Here is a 16282-nt window from a genome sequence, read left to right as displayed (position 1 = left end):
ATTAAGTTTCGATAATTTTCACCCATACAATGTATGTTTTGCTATATACCTGAGCTACTTAAGACTGGTTTTGTGCTCCAGGGTCACAATTAAAACACAAATTTCAAATAATACAATTAATTTAAAATATAAAACAAACGAATAAAATAATGAAAATAGAAAAAAAATCTATTAATAAATTAAAACGAACAAATTCAATGAAAACAAATATAAAAATAATGAAATACTAAAAATGTAAAATAAAATATTAAAATAAAAACCAAAATGGCCAAGATACAACTATTTGAAAATCTGGAATCTGAGGGTGCAAAAATCTAAATATTGAGAAAAAATCACCTTTAAAGTTGTCCAAATGAAGTTCTTAGCAATGCATATTACTAATCAAAAATTTAGTTTTGATATATTTAAGGTAGAAAATTGACTAAATATCTTCATGGAACATGATCTTAATATTCTAATGATTTTAAGCATAAAACAAAAATGTATAACTTTGACCCATACTTTGACCTATACATGTATTTTTGGCTATTGCTACAAATATACCTGTGCTACTTAAGACAGAGACACAATTTAAACATAAATTCCAAAACTAAAATAAATAAATACAAAACAAATAAATAAAATAATGAAAATGTAAAAAAAAAAAAAAAAAAAAAAAGATAAATAAATTGAAATGAATAGATTAAATGAAAACAAATGAAAAATAATAAAATACTACAAATGTAAAAATAAATAAATAAATATTAAAATAAAAACTAAATGGCCAAGATACAAGTATTTGAAAATCTGGAATATGTGGGGGCAAAAAAATAAATCTAAATATTGAGAAAATCACCTTTAAAGTTGTCCAAATGAAGTTTTTAGCAATGTATATTACTAATCAAATATAAAATTTTTATATATTTAAGGGTAGAAAATTTACAAAATATCTTCATGGAACATGATCTTTACTTAATATCCTAATGATTTTTGGTATAAAATAAAATTTGATAATTCCGACCCATACAATGTATTGTTGGCTATTGCTACAAATATACCTGAGCTACTTAAGACTGGTTTTGTGCTCCAGGATCACAATTAAAACACAAATTTCAAATAATACAATTAATGTAAAATACAAAACAAATAAATAAAATAATGAAATGAAAAAAAAAAAATCTATAAATAATTTGAAATGAATAAATTAAATGAAAACAAATACAAAATAATAAAATACTAAAAATGTAAAATAAAATAAACATTAAAATAAAAGCAAAATATCCAAGATACAACTATTTGAAAATCTGGAATCAGAGTGTGCAAAAAAAATCTAAATATTGAGAAAAATCACCTTTAAAGTTGTCCAAATGAAGTTCTTAGCAATGCATATTACTAATAAAAAATTTAGTTTTGATATATTTAAGGTAGAAAATTGACAAAATATCTTCATGGAACATGATCTTAATATTCTAATGATTTTAAGCATAAAACAAAAATGTATAACTTTGACCCATACTTTGACCTATACATGTATTTTTGGCTATTGCTACAAATATACCTGTGCAATTTAAGACTGGTTTTGTGGTCCAGGGTCACAAGTGAAAATCAAAATATAAATTAATAATATAATAATATACAAGTAAAACTAAATCAACACTGCTATGCTGTTTCTGCTCGTGATCTTCTCATCATTTTTCTTTTGTCTCATCAGAAGCGTTGATGTTCTCAGATGTCTGAGGTTCTGTAACGGACCCTGCAGACAAGCGCCGGGACCTCAGGCACTGCGGCATCATGGGATTGATCCTCTATGCTGTCGACTCATAAAGCCAAACTTCACCGGCCTGAAGCGTCTGAGAGCCGAGAGAGCAATGAAACGCGCTCAGATGGATCTGAGGAGACTCCAGACGGCAGAATCCATTAAAAACAGCCACATCGTCTCACATTCATCACACGAGAGAGAGAACGCCATCACGACTGGACGTCGATAACGCTACAGCCGTCTGAAATCATCAAAATCAAAGAATAACCACACCACCAGTGTTTGAAGAAATAGTTCAGACAAAAATATATATGTGCTGAAAATGTGCTCACCCTCAGGTCATCCAAGATTAGGATGAGTTTGTTTCTTCATCAGATTTGGAGAAATGTGTCATTCCTTCACTGTCTCACCAATGGATCCTCTGCAGTGAATGGGTGCCGTCAGAATGAGAGTCCAAACACATATATATATAATTCATACCTCACCAAAACTCACCATTCTTGAGAAAAAGAGTTAGAATTCTGAGATATAAACTCACATGATGAAAATAGAAATTACTTTTTTATTCCATTAATTGTAAACTTGTGAAAGTAAAAAAAAAAAAGAATTGCAAATTAAAAGCTGCAAATGTTTTTAAATGGGTTTCCATAGTTAATTGATTACATTCCTGTATCCCAAATCATTCCTGTAAATAATTCCACTGCAGTGAATGGGTGCCGTCAGAATGAGGGTCCAAGCATCTGATAAAAACATCACAATAATCCACAAGTAATCCACACCACTCCAGTCCATCAGTTAACCTCTTGTTAACATTTTTATCATCAGTTTGGACTCTCATTCTGACGGCACCCATTCACTGCAGAGGATCCATTGGTGAGACAGTGATGGAATGACACATTTCTCCAAATCTGATGAAGAAACAAACTCATCCTAATCTTGGATGACCTGAGGATGAGGATGAGAATATTCATTTGAAATTTTTGGGTAAACTATTCCTTTGAGTCATTGTTTTGAGGATTTCATCAAAATTCTATCAAGTAACAGACAAAGTTAAGCCTAAATACTTTGGTTTGATTTGTCATTTCAACACTTGCTCACCAATGGTTCCTCTGCAGTGAATGGGTGCCGTCAGAATGAGAGTCCAGAAAAAACAGAAACAGAAAAAAGCTTTGAAAAGATTGAAACAAATCCATCATTAAGACGTTTTTATCTAAAATACATTGAGTCCATAATCCATAATAATGCTTCCTCCAGTGAAAAAGTCCATCTCTTGTTGTCTCTCACATCAAAATCCAGCCAGAGCTGTTTTAGAGCTGTTTTGGCTTGTAAACTATGCTTGATCTGTGCAGATTTCTCTCCTGATTCAGACCAGACCACTTTTTCCACTGGATTATGGACTCATATTTTAGTTAAAAACAATGGATTTGTTTCAGCTTTTGTCGTCTCCAGATGTTAACTGATGGACTGGAGTGGTGTGGATTACTTATGGATGATGTTTTTATCAGCTGTTTGGACTCTCATTCTGACGGCACCCATTCACTACAGAGGATACATTGTTGAGACAGTGATGGAATGACACATTTCTCACATCACAATAATCCACAAATAATCCAAACCACTCTAGTCCATTAGTTAACATCAAGAGAAGATGTTTTTTTATAACTCAAATACAAGTCCATAATCCATAATAACACTTCCTCCAGTGAAAAAGTGGTCTGGTCTGAATCAGGAGAGAAATCTGCACAGACCAAGCTTTTTCACTGAAAGAAGCCTTATTATGGATTATAGACTCAATGTGTTTTAGTAAAAACATCTTAATGATGGATTTGTTTGATCTTTTGTGGATTATTATGATGTTTTTATTAGCTGTTTGGACGTTGCAAAGAAAACACAAAGAAAACCCCTCAAAACATTCATTTATGAATCATTTTTATAATTGAGGATGAGGATGATTTTATCTGTGAATATTATGTAGGCCTACTATAATTTCGTCTATTGTAAGTCTTTTGGATAAATGTAAATATTTTCTTGTTTCTGAGGACAAATGCACCCAAAGCATCACTAATAAACACACACACACACACACACACACACACACACACACACACACACACACACACACACATGCAGTGGGTCAGAGCAGGAGCGTCTGGCGTGTGATGAGCGCGGCGTGAGAAATGTATGCGCGTGATTGTGGATTCCGGTCGCGGGTTCCCGAGCGGCAGCGGTTCAGCGGCAGAGATGCTGGCAGCTATGCAAATGCAGCCGTGTAGCCGTCAGGAAGCAGATTACTTTCCCTGCATTTACTATTCATATATTTGCAAGGTGACTCACTTCAGACAAAGCAGGTGATCAAGAGAGAGAGAGAGAGACGCGGCACATTTCTGATATGTTCACTGTCAGCAAACCCGCTTTAATCCATTTCACTGTCAGGAGCCTGAAAAAACCAGCAGCAGAAAGAGAAACACGGTAAACGTGAACGAGGGCCTTCCTGGCGATCATTTACTCCAGTAATCGACACGTGAATCACTGCAAACATCAACAGATTCATCACATATTCCGATCACACGACTGATTTGATGAGCTTTCATAACGAGATCAGATGCACACAAACAAACTGGAAATATATTCATTGTATTCTTCATGCAGAACTGCTGCTCAAACTGTCTTTATATATTTACATCGTTTTTACTTGTATGTGACCCTGGAGCACAAAAACAGTCATAAAGGTCTTTTTTTTTTAAATTAAGATGTATGCATTATATGAAACCTGAATAAATACGCTTTCCATTGATGCACTGTTTGTCAAGATACAACTATTTGAAAATGAGCGTGCAAAAAAATCTAAATATTGAGAAAATCGCCTTTACGTTGTCTAAATTTATTTCTTAGCAATGCATATTACTAATCAAAAATTAAGTTTTGATATATTTACAGTAGGAAATTTACAAGATATATTTTCATCGAACATGATCTTTAGCTAATATCCTAATGATTTTTGGCATAAAAAGAAACTTAAAAATGTATTTTAATTTATAGTACACTGCAAAAAATGCTTTTCTTACTTAGATTTTTAGTCTTGTTTCCAGCCAAAATATCTACAAATTCTTGAATCAGGAAGGATTTTCTAGACAAGTAAAAATTGTTGTCTTGTTTTTAGTAAAAACAAGTCAAAATTAAGGGAGTTTTTGCTTGAAACAAGCAAAATAATCTGCCAGTGGGGTAAGAAAAAATCTTATTTCAAGCAGGCAACTAGATTATTTTTCTTACCCCATTGGCAGATTATTTTGCTTGTTTTTTGTCTAGAAAATCCTTCCTGATTCAAGAATTTGTAGATATTTTGGCTGGAAACAAGACAAAAAATCTAAGTAAGAAAAGCATTTTTTGCAGTGTAATGTTGTAATTTGTATTATTTTTATGTTTTAAAATTACCATTTATTTGTAATTTCTATTATAAGTAATTTTTTGTCTTGATAGTTCATCTAAAAAAATAAAAAATTGGGAAAAAAATGACTGTTCACCAACAGAAAAAAAAGCTTACAGTTTTAGAACAATGTGAGAATGAGTAAATTATGACAGAATAATTTTTCCCCTTATTCCTTTAAATGTGGTTATTTATTTATTTACCATTCGTTTTCATGCTTCAAATTAAACGTAATTCATTCAGCCTAGACAACATTTAATTTAGTTTAGGTTTTTCATCTAATGTTCATACTTTATTTCAATTAAAATGAATTTACTAGATAAGCAAAATGACATGAGATATTTAGTCTTGTTTCCAGGGGGAAAAAATTAATTAAGCACATTTTGCAAAAAATAAGTAAAATTACCTGCCAGTGGGCTACGTAGAATACTCTTGATTTAAGAATATTTTACTTACTTTCCAGGGGGGAAAAAACAAAATGAAGTGCATTTTGCTTAAAACAAGACATCTTATGTCACTTTGCTTTTCTAAATGCATCTTAATTAAAGATATTTAGATATTTTGAATAGAAACAAGACAAAAATACTAAGTAAGTAAAGCTTTGTTTTTTCCAGTGTAGTGTGTGAAACAGTATGTAGTATGCAACCATAACATCTTGTGTCATGAATTCAGTCCTGTTGTGAATTAGGAAATAAATATGTTAATTTTGTGTAAAAACAGATATATTTTTTTGACAAAAACATTGGCAGTTAGATATGTTCAAAGCTAAATGTTATTGTTAATATTAAATATGTTAATATCCCAATGGAAATGGACTGCATTCAGTGTGCTTTGTTTGTACACTACAGTAAAAGTACAGTACACTCTTAAAAATAAAGGTGTTTCACGATGGCATAGAAAAACCTCTTTTCTGTAAATGGTTCCATAAAGAACCTTTAACATCTGAAGAACCTTTCTGTTTCACAAAAGGTTCTTTGTGGCAAAAGAAGATTATAAAAAGGTAAGAAAGAGATGGTTCTTTAAAGAACCTTTGACTAAAAATGGTTTCGCTATGGCATTGCTGTGAAGAAGCACCTTTATTTTTAAGAGTGTATGCAGTATTCACAGTGCAGAAATGCAAAGAGAAGTGTGCTGGTGTGAATCTGAAGAGTAAAGACGAATGATGGAAAATCAGGGTCGTTCATAAACATCCAGTGAATGATTACAGATCAGGATCAAGGACACGTTCAGAGTGTTTCATTCAACATTGCACAGTGTTGAGGAAGCTACTCTGAAACTGTAGCTTGACCAGCTACTAGCACTGCAAAAAATGCTTTTCTTACTTAGATTTTTTTGTTTTGTTTCCAGCCAAATATCTAAATATCTATCAAAATTAGTAAATTAAAATTATTTTCTTGTTTTCAGAAAAAAAAAACAAGTCAAAATTAAGTGAGCTTTTGCTTGGAACAAGGAAAATAATCTTTCAATATGGGGGGGAAAAATCTTATTTCAAACAGAAAACAAGATTATTTTTCTTACCTCATTGGCAGATTATTTTGCTTGTTTCAAGCAAAAACTAATTTTTACTCGTCTAGAAAATCCTTCTTGATTTAAGAATTTTTAGATATTTTTGCTGGAAACAAGACAAAGTTGCAAGTCAATTTATAACTTTTTCGAAATGCGTTTTTCCAGATTTTTTTGTCATTATTACTATATTTACCCCAATAGGTACATATTAGTACCTAAGAGTAGTAATTTGTACTATTAAGGTTCTAATATCTTCCTATTGGGATAAAAAAAAAGCTACAAAGATGTCCTTTTGACCTTTTGTCAAATCTTGGCTGAGAACCATTGAAAATGTCTGGTGGATGGGTATTCCAGCATGACAGTGAGCCAAAACACACGGCCAAGGCAACAAAGGAGTGGCCCAAGAAGAAGCACATGAAGGTCCTGGAGTGGTCTAGCCAGTGTCCAGACCTTAATCAAAATCTGTGGAGGAAGCTGAAGGTTCGAGTTGCCAAACTTCAGCCTCCAAACCTTAATGATTTGGAGAGGATCTGCAAAGAGGAGTCCCTCCTGAGATGTGTGCAAACCTGCTGGACAACTACAAGAAACGTCTGACCTGATTGTCAACAAGGGTTTTCCCGCCAAGTACTACACTCTTAAAAATAAAGGTGCTTCATGATGCTATAGAACAGGGGTCACCACACTCAGTCCTGGAGGGCCGGTGTCCAATAGGGTTTAGCTCCAGCCCTAATCAAACACACCTGAACCAGCTAATCAAGGTCTTAATAGGTATACTTGAAACTTCTAGGCAGGTGTGTTGAGGCAAGTTGGAGCTAAACTCTGCAGGACACCAGCCCTCCAGGATCAAGTCTGATGACCCCTGCTATAGAAGAACCTTCTTGTCTAAATGGTTCTATAAAGAACCTTAAACCTCTAAAGAACCTTTCTGTTTCACAAAAGATTCTTTGTGGTGAAAGAAGGTTCTTCAGATTATCAAAAGGTATAAAAGAGGTGGTTCTTTAAAGAACCTTTGACTGAATGGTTCTTTGTGGAACCAAACATTGTTCCTCTGTGGCATCGCTTGAAGAACCTTTTAAAGCACCTACCGTTAAAATTATAGAGTGATAATTTCTTTGTCAGTGGGCAAATGTACAAAATCAGCAGGGGATCAAATATTTTTCCCTCATCGTTAGTTAAATAGGACTACAAAATAGTTATTAGATTTTATTGTATTTTTTTTTTTTTTGTATTTTGGACAAATATTTTATTTTAAGTCTTAAGACTATTTTAAGACTATAAAAATTATATATATTATTTTGTATTTGCTCGTTTTTTTGTTTTAAATATAATGTAGAAACTTCAATGTTCCGTGAAGCTGCTTTGCAGCTTTCCTTTGTACTGTGAAAAGTGCTACATTTAAAGTAAATATTATTTATTTTAAGGGCAGACACTGCAGGCAAAAATGCTGTTTTTTCATGCACCTGTCAAGTGTGAGATTTTGGGCTATTTAGTGTTTTATAAAGTGTTTTTTCAGACTAGTGGAAAGCAAACATCCAAAGTGTTTCTTTTATAGCACTTTATCTATTTGTGTCAATAGATTTCAATTTAAAAAATTAGTTTTTTCTTCAGTAGCACTTACACACACCAGACTTTACATTTTTATTCCTGTCTATATCCTGAAGGTTTTTACAGAGGAAATTTGTTCATATAGAATTTGCTTGATGATATACAACATTTTATTCCCCCCAAAATTGTGAAAATATATAGTTTTTTGTCTGTTCTAAGTATTTTCTGAATTATGAAGTGACAAAAATGAGACCCAAAATCCCCTCAGTAAAAACATTTGACTCTAATATGTCAAAAAAAGTGTTCAAATTTTTGTACTAGAAATGTATGCAAATTAGCGCATATTTCATTAAATAATGCCTCATTTGCATATTTAGAAAACTTGTAATACAAAAATTATTTTTTAAGACTATAAAATAATTTTAATATTTAGTTCATGTTTCTTTTATTTCAAGTAAACAACATTTATTTTAAGTCTTAAATAAAATATTTTTCATAGCATCTTCTGTTATTTTCAAGTAACAACATTTTTGATGGTTTTAGTTTTAGTGGATGATAGTAGCCTGATAGTAAGGTCTGCAGTTCTCAAAGTATCTGTGTGCAGAAACATCAGGCAAGTGCTGGAAAAATATTAAACCGACCTGAAAAATGAAGACAAGGAGAAGTTTGTGGTCTGATATGAGGTTTTGAGAGCAAGGACTGTGTGTCAGCAGAATGTGTCTGTCCCAGAGTGCACTGCAGGAACGCTGATGTCAGCTCTTCTGCTGAGGACACAGACGCCAATCAACTCTCAGAGAAAGAACACGACCTGATGAACGGCTTCCCGCAAACACTGTTTAATGGCCTTAGTTAAATCAAACCTCACCTAGTACCCTAAACACTAGTTTAATCACAGAGATCTGACGTTCCCATTGGGCTGCAGAAGAATGACAATATAAGAACCGCAGAGTACTGTGAACCAATCAGCTGCGACAAAACAAAACCACTGTAATGTATTGACAATACACCGCTGTATGTGCTGTCAAACATACGATATTTACTGTCTCAAGTGGAAACATGAAATCTGTGATTGACTCACCTGACATGATGCAGTGATGCAATGCAATCTGTCATTCTGCTTCTGCAAAAAGAAAAACACTCGATGATCTTGTCATGTCATTGATTTAGCTTTCTTGCACATCACACTCGCAACACCAAGATCAGGGTTCAAAATAAACATATAAATGCAATGCAAGATAAAAAGTTCTGCCAAATGCATAAACAGGGTGTCCTTAAAATGTCTTAAATTCAGATTCGATTGGGTCTAAAACATTTTTGGTCACATTACCGCTAAAATATCTTCAGTCTGATGGACCTAGTGCATGTTTACAGTCATTGGACAGAACGAAGATTCCCCCAAACATTTCTTGTTTGTAAATTCATAAATGTGTTTAAAACATTAATCTTATAACATTATTTATATATTATTTATTGCACTTGTAAATTATTTAATCTGCCTGGTAACAGCCCTGTAGAATTTATTGTTGAGTTGTAATAATTTGAAATGAAAGGTGATGCATATATTTAAAAAGTAAAAAATAAAATAGAGCTTTATAAAGATGAATAAAAATATGCTGATTTAACTATGTCAAAGTTGAAAACTGATGAAAATATTGCTTATAAAAATATTTTTGTGTGGAATATTGCCTGCTGATATGGAAAGTTAGTATATTGTTGTAATAAATATCATTAATGACAATTTAGTTTTGAAATTATTTTTCTTTTTACATTAAACACATTAAATATTACATTTACTGTATGTATGTAATATAATGTGTATTTCCATTACCAGTTTGGGTCTTCCATTTGTAAGATGCTGATGTTTGGCAACTCGAACCTACATTGGTATTAAAAAGACTTAAATTTCACAAACCCTGATAAATAAATGCAAATGTTATGACAGAATGACTGATTTTTTGAAACAAAATTAATATTTTTATTCATCAAGGACACATTAAATTGTCAAAAAGTGACAGCAAAGACATTTATAATGTTTCAAATAAATGCTGTTCTTTTGAACTTTCTATTCATCTGTGAATCCTAAAAAATAAAATGTACGACGGTTTAATTTAGCATATTAGAATGATTTCTGAAAGATCACGTGACACTGAAGACTGGAGTACTGATGCTAAAAATTTAGTTGTACATCACAGGAATAAATACAGTTTAACAGATATTAACATGGAAAATGGCTATTTTAAACTATAATAATATTTCCAAATTTTAAGTCTTAAGACTAGAAGACTATTTTAAGACTATAAATATTATATTATATATAATATTATATATTATATATTTGTTGTTGTTTTAAATATAAACTTCAATTTTCTGTGAAGTTGCTTTCCAACTATTTGAACTGTGAAAAGTGCTATACAAATAAACATGAACTGAATTGAATTTCAGTTAACATTTATTTTAAGTAAATATTATTTATTTCTGCATGCAAAAATACTGTTTTTTAATGCACCTGTTTGAGATTTTGGGCTTTTTATTTTTTCATAAAGTGTTATTTCAGACTAGCAGAAAGAAAACATCCGAAAGACACTGTTAAGTGAAAACGAGCAGTGATGCTAAAAATTCAGCTGCGCATCACAGGAATAAATTACAGTTTAACAGATATTCACATAGAAAATGGCTATTTAAACTATAATAATATTTCACACTTTTTATTGTATTTTGATCAAATAAACAGCCTTGGTGAGCATTTGTTGTGTATGAAGTGCAGCATCTTTTCAACCAATATTCCTAAAGAACTCACAGAGGAATCAGTTCTTTTTGTAAATGTAATGAGGCTTCATTTGTTTTTCTTTCTGTATTTGCCCTGAAGAGCTAAACTACATATATGACTGTCCTGATGCAATTTGTACAAGCTCTAATCAACATAACGGAGTAAATAATCTCAGAAGAGACGCACTGGAGATTTCTCTTACTTCTTGCCAATTTATTATTCAGTTTTAATTAATCAGAGACTGTTCACTGGTGATCTTTCAGATTTTGGCACGTCATATTAAGGTAAAAAACATTTTTTAAACGACTGTTTGTGTGTCTAACGCAGTCCTTACATGAGAAAGAGAAGCGGAGCACTCAGCCGTGAACTCTGGTGGAGGTTAATGGAGAGTCAGAAGCAGATCTGAAGGTCTGCAGCTCCGATGCCAACAGGTGGATGATGATGTCGGTTGCAAATGATTTCCTGCTTGACTGTGGCTTGATGAACATGATTGCCTCATATTTCCTGCATTCAATCACACATCAAATGACACAGCTGCAGAATCCTGTCAAATTTCAGTGTGATGAAATGAGTTGAGAAAGCAGCGGCTGATTCTGTGTTTTTGAGAGCGCGTTACAGGTGAGACGTGAGGAGCCGCGCCGCACGCCTCTCCATTCGGCCCTCGTTCTGCTCCCTTCACAGGTGACGACATTCTGCCTATTAGAGCCACTAATTACAGCCGGCGTGTCATCTGAGATTAACATCAGAGCGACTCCTCTGAAGTGATGGAGAGGATAGAGAAGAGAAAGAAAAGGTTTAACAGAGAGAACAGGCTGACATCCACATGCTGTAATTGTTCCAGCGGAGCACCGCTCGACGGACACTGAATGTTAAAAACAGACAAATATTCACTTCTTCATTTACACCATCGGCAGACACTGTAGAAAAGGACGAACTGATGTAAGTTTAGAGAAAGTTTAAAAGTCAAAAAGGCCTTGGACTATGAGCAGCTGAGCACATGAGGGAGATCTGAGGTCTGCAAACATTGCTAGATGGTTGCTAGGGTGTTACTATGCAGTTTTGTTTCTAACACTGCTAGGGTGTTGCTAGGCAGTTCATTTGGCGTTCTAACATTGCCAGGTGACTGCTAGGCGGGCTGTTAGGCAGTTTTGGTAGCAATTTAACATTGATACGTGGTTTCTAGGGTGTTGCTAGACAGTTGCTTGGGTATTGCTGGGCTCTGGTGTTGTAACGTTGCTAGATGGTTGTTAGGGTGTTTCTAAGCAGTTGTTCTGGTGTTCTAACATTGCTAGCTGGTTTCTAGGGAGTTGCTAGGCAGTTACTTTGGTGTTCTAACATCTCAAGGTGGTTGCTAGGCAGTTGCTGTAGCATTTTAACATTGGTTGGTTTCTAGGATGTTATTAGGGAGTTGTCCTGGTGTTCTAACATTGCTAGGGTGTTGCTAGGCGGTTGCTGTGCTGTTCTAACATTACCTGATAGTTGCTAGGGTGTTTCTAGGCAGTTGCTCTGGTGTTCTAACATTGCTAGGGTGTTGCTAGGCAGTTGCTGTGCTGTTTTAACATTGCTATGTTGTTGCTAGGCCGTTGCTGTGTTGTTCTAACATTGCTAGGCTGTTGCTGGGCAGTTGCTGAGTTGTTCTAAAATTGGTAGATGGTTGCTAGGGTGTTTCCAGGCAGTTGCTCTGGTGTTCGAACATTGCTAGATGATTGCTAGGGTTTTTCTAGGCAGGCGATCTGGTGTGCTAATGTTGCTAGGGTGTTGCTAAGCAGTTGCTGTGGTGTTCTAACATTGCTAGATAGTTGCTAGAGTGTTGCTATAGTGTTCTAACAATACTGGATGTAAGGCAGTTGCTCTGGTGTTTAACATTTCTAGGTGGTTGCTAGGGTGTTGCTAGGCAGTTGCTCTAGTGTTTTAATATTGCTAGGCTGTTGCTAGGCAGTTGCTGTGTTGTTCTAACATTGCTAGATAGTTGCAAGATGTTTCTAGGCAGTTGCTCTGGTGTTCTTACATTTCTAGGGTATTGTTAAGCAGTTGCTGTGGTGTTCTAACATTGCTCGATAGTTGCTAGAGTGTTGTTATAGTGTTCTAACAATACTGGATGTGGCAAGGTAGTTGTTCCGGTGTTTAACATTTTTAGATGGTTGCTAGGCAGTTGCTATAGTGTTCTAACATTGCTGGATGTTGCTTAGCAGTAGCTCTGGGGTTCTAACATTGTTACATGGTTGCTAGGGTGTTACTAGGCAGTTTTGTTCTAACATTGCTAGGCAGTTAATATGGTGTTCTAACATTGCCAGGTGACTGCTAGGCGGTGCTGACATTGCTGGATGTTGCTTAGCAGTAGCTCTGGGGTTCTAACATTAATATGTGGTTTCTAGGGTGTTGCTAGACAGTTGCTTGGGTGTTCTGACACTGGTACCTGGTTGGTTAGGTGTTTTGGCTGGTTTCTGATGCATTACCAAGCAGTTGTTGGGGTGTTATGACATTGCTAGGGTGTTTTGGTCAGTTTCTAGGGTGTTGCTAGGCCATTACTTTGGTGTTCTAGATGTTCTAGGGTGTTGTTAGGCAGTCACTTGGGAGTTCTAACATTGTTATGTGGTTGCTAGGGTGTTTTGGCTGTTTCTAAAGTGTTGCTAGGCAGTTGTTCTGGTGCTGTGACATTCAAGGTGGTTGCTAGGGTATCTCTGGCTGGTTGCTAGGCAGTTGCTCAAGTGTCTATTTGAGAAATGGTGGGTTGTTGTCTGTGTTTCTGCTGCAAATGAAGTCTAATGGAAGTGTGATTCTGTGTGACGTCCAGCTCAATATCTCACTCGCCAAATAAATAAAGTCCTGGGTTTGGACGCCTCTGCTATACTGAACAAATAAAGAGGAAATAATCAACTCACCGTCTCTTTGTCTGAATGCAGAACATCAGCCGTCCAGAATGTTAAAGGCACAGCACTGACGTTAACATTCAACACCTGATCTCTGACAACAGACTTACAGACTTCGCCAAGAAAATACAGGTTTAAAGTTCAGCACACAAATTAATGTCACCACATTCTCAGCTTCACATTAAAACACTGTTATATTGCCAGAATAAGCTAGGATAGAAGTGTTTGCTAGTCTGTTGAACCCTGATGACACGCTTCACATTTCCTCAGCATCCAGTTAAATGTTTTTGACCTCCATTACTTTCAGAAGAACCTAAAATATAAGTCGCTTTAACTGTGTTCAACTCCGCAGCCGCTAACATGTGAGGAACAGAATCAGACTGAAGTGACTAAAGATCTTGTTGAGATGGAATAACCAACTACTGACAAAGTCAAACTTGCAGCGATGTCTTAAAGCATCATGTCCCATATGGACGAAAAAAGCAAATCTTTTATAACAAGCTTCTCTATCACGACTGGTTTAAGATGTTTTACACATAATCTTCTGCTACATCCATTCTGACACACCTCCACATCTACTGAAGGTAGAAGACACAGACACTGACTTACAAGCAGATTTCTCCAAAGAGTTCCAAGAAGAAGCAAAAACAGACCTGAACAAGTCAGTCGTTGTCCTACGATAAAAGTCTAAAGATGTTTGAATGTGGAGCAGCTCAGATTACTAGATGAGAAATGATTGAGATCTTTCCTGAAACTTCCAGCTTCCAGGAGGAGATATAAACTTGCAATTTTGAGAAAAATAGTTTGAGAAAAAAAATATAAAAAGTTACAATTTCCTTTTCACAGTTGTGACCCTGGACCACAAAACCAGTTTTACATAGCAGAGGTATTTTCATAGCAATAGCCAACAATACATTGTATGGGTCAAAATGATTGATTTTTCTTTTATGCCAAAAATCATTAAGACTATTAAGTAAAGATCATGTTCCATAAAGATATTTTGTACATTTCATGCCATAAATATAGCAAAACCTAATTTTTTATTAGTAATATGCATTGCTAAGAACTTCATTTGGACAAATTTAAAGGTGATTTTCTCAATATTTAGATTTTTTTGCACCCTCAGATTGCAGATTTTCAAATAGTTGTGTTTCAGCCAAATATTGTCCTATTCTGACAAACCATACATCAATAGAAAGCTTTTTTATTCTGCTTTTAGATGTATATATCACCCTTATGACTGGTTTTATGGTCCAGGGTCACATTTTATTCTATGACAGAAAAAAAAGACCTTTACAACTGCAAAATTTAATCTCGTAATTGTGAGGGAAAAAAGTTACAATTAAGATGTAAACTCAGAATTTAGAGAAAAAACGTCAGTATTGCGAGATGTTAAAGTCAGAATTGCAAGTTGTAAATATGCAGTCGCGAGATACTCACAATTTTGACTATTTTCCAAAATTGTGAAGTAAAAAGTCACAATTTCCTTTTTTAACTCTGATGGAAACAACCCCACATACAAACACTATACGTCTGACCCAGTTAAAGCACTAAATCAAACACAAATGTTGAAATTCGTGTTGGGGGTAACACATTACAAGTAATGCAAGTTACGTAATAATGTTACTTTTTCCAAGTAACTAGTAAAGTAATGCATTACTTTTTAATTGACAAGAAAATATCTGAATTACTTTTTCAAATAAGTATAGTTACGCCAGTTACTTTCCTCCATTTATTGATTAAAAGCTCTCCTGTCCTCATGTGGAGAGAAATTGTGAGTAAGATGTTACTTTAGTTCTAGAATAAATGTGAACATGCATTAATTCATCTCACTCACTAAAAAACAGATACAGTGTTCTTCAAAATAATTAAAAACACTGAAATTCAACACAAACCTGCAATAATTAAATGTATTTTGTATTTATGTATTTAATCCCATTTTATTAACTGATGTATTTGCTGCCGACCTTTGATGATCCAATTCATCCACACTAATGAAAAAAAATGACTCAAGATAATCTAACATTTGTTTTCCTTTTTTTATTGCTAAAGAGTTAACTTTGTTCTTCTGCGGTCTACTGTACAGACGACAATTAATTTTTCTCTAAGCCTGAGGATTTTGCTGTGAAAAAGCTTTTACATTTGACAAAAATACAACTTTTTATATTTAAAACTAACAAGCAAGCCCTGCCCAGATTTAAAAAGTAACGCAAAAGTAACATAACGCAGTACTTTCCATAAAAAGTAACTAAGTAACGTCATTAGTTACTTTTAAAGGGAGTAACTCAATGTTGTAATGCATTACTTTTAAAAGTAACTTTCCCCAACACTGTCTGTTAACCTATGATCTTTGACCTCTGGGTAGAAACAAATTAGCTCAACATCCCTTTGACCCTTCAGACCTCCAGCGATCATCAGACGCTCAGATCTCA

The sequence above is a fragment of the Garra rufa genome, chromosome 19 (assembly GCF_049309525.1).
Source record: "Garra rufa chromosome 19, GarRuf1.0, whole genome shotgun sequence".
NCBI classification, from domain to species: Eukaryota; Metazoa; Chordata; class Actinopteri; order Cypriniformes; family Cyprinidae; genus Garra; species Garra rufa.
Note: the sequence above shows the minus strand (reverse complement) of the source record.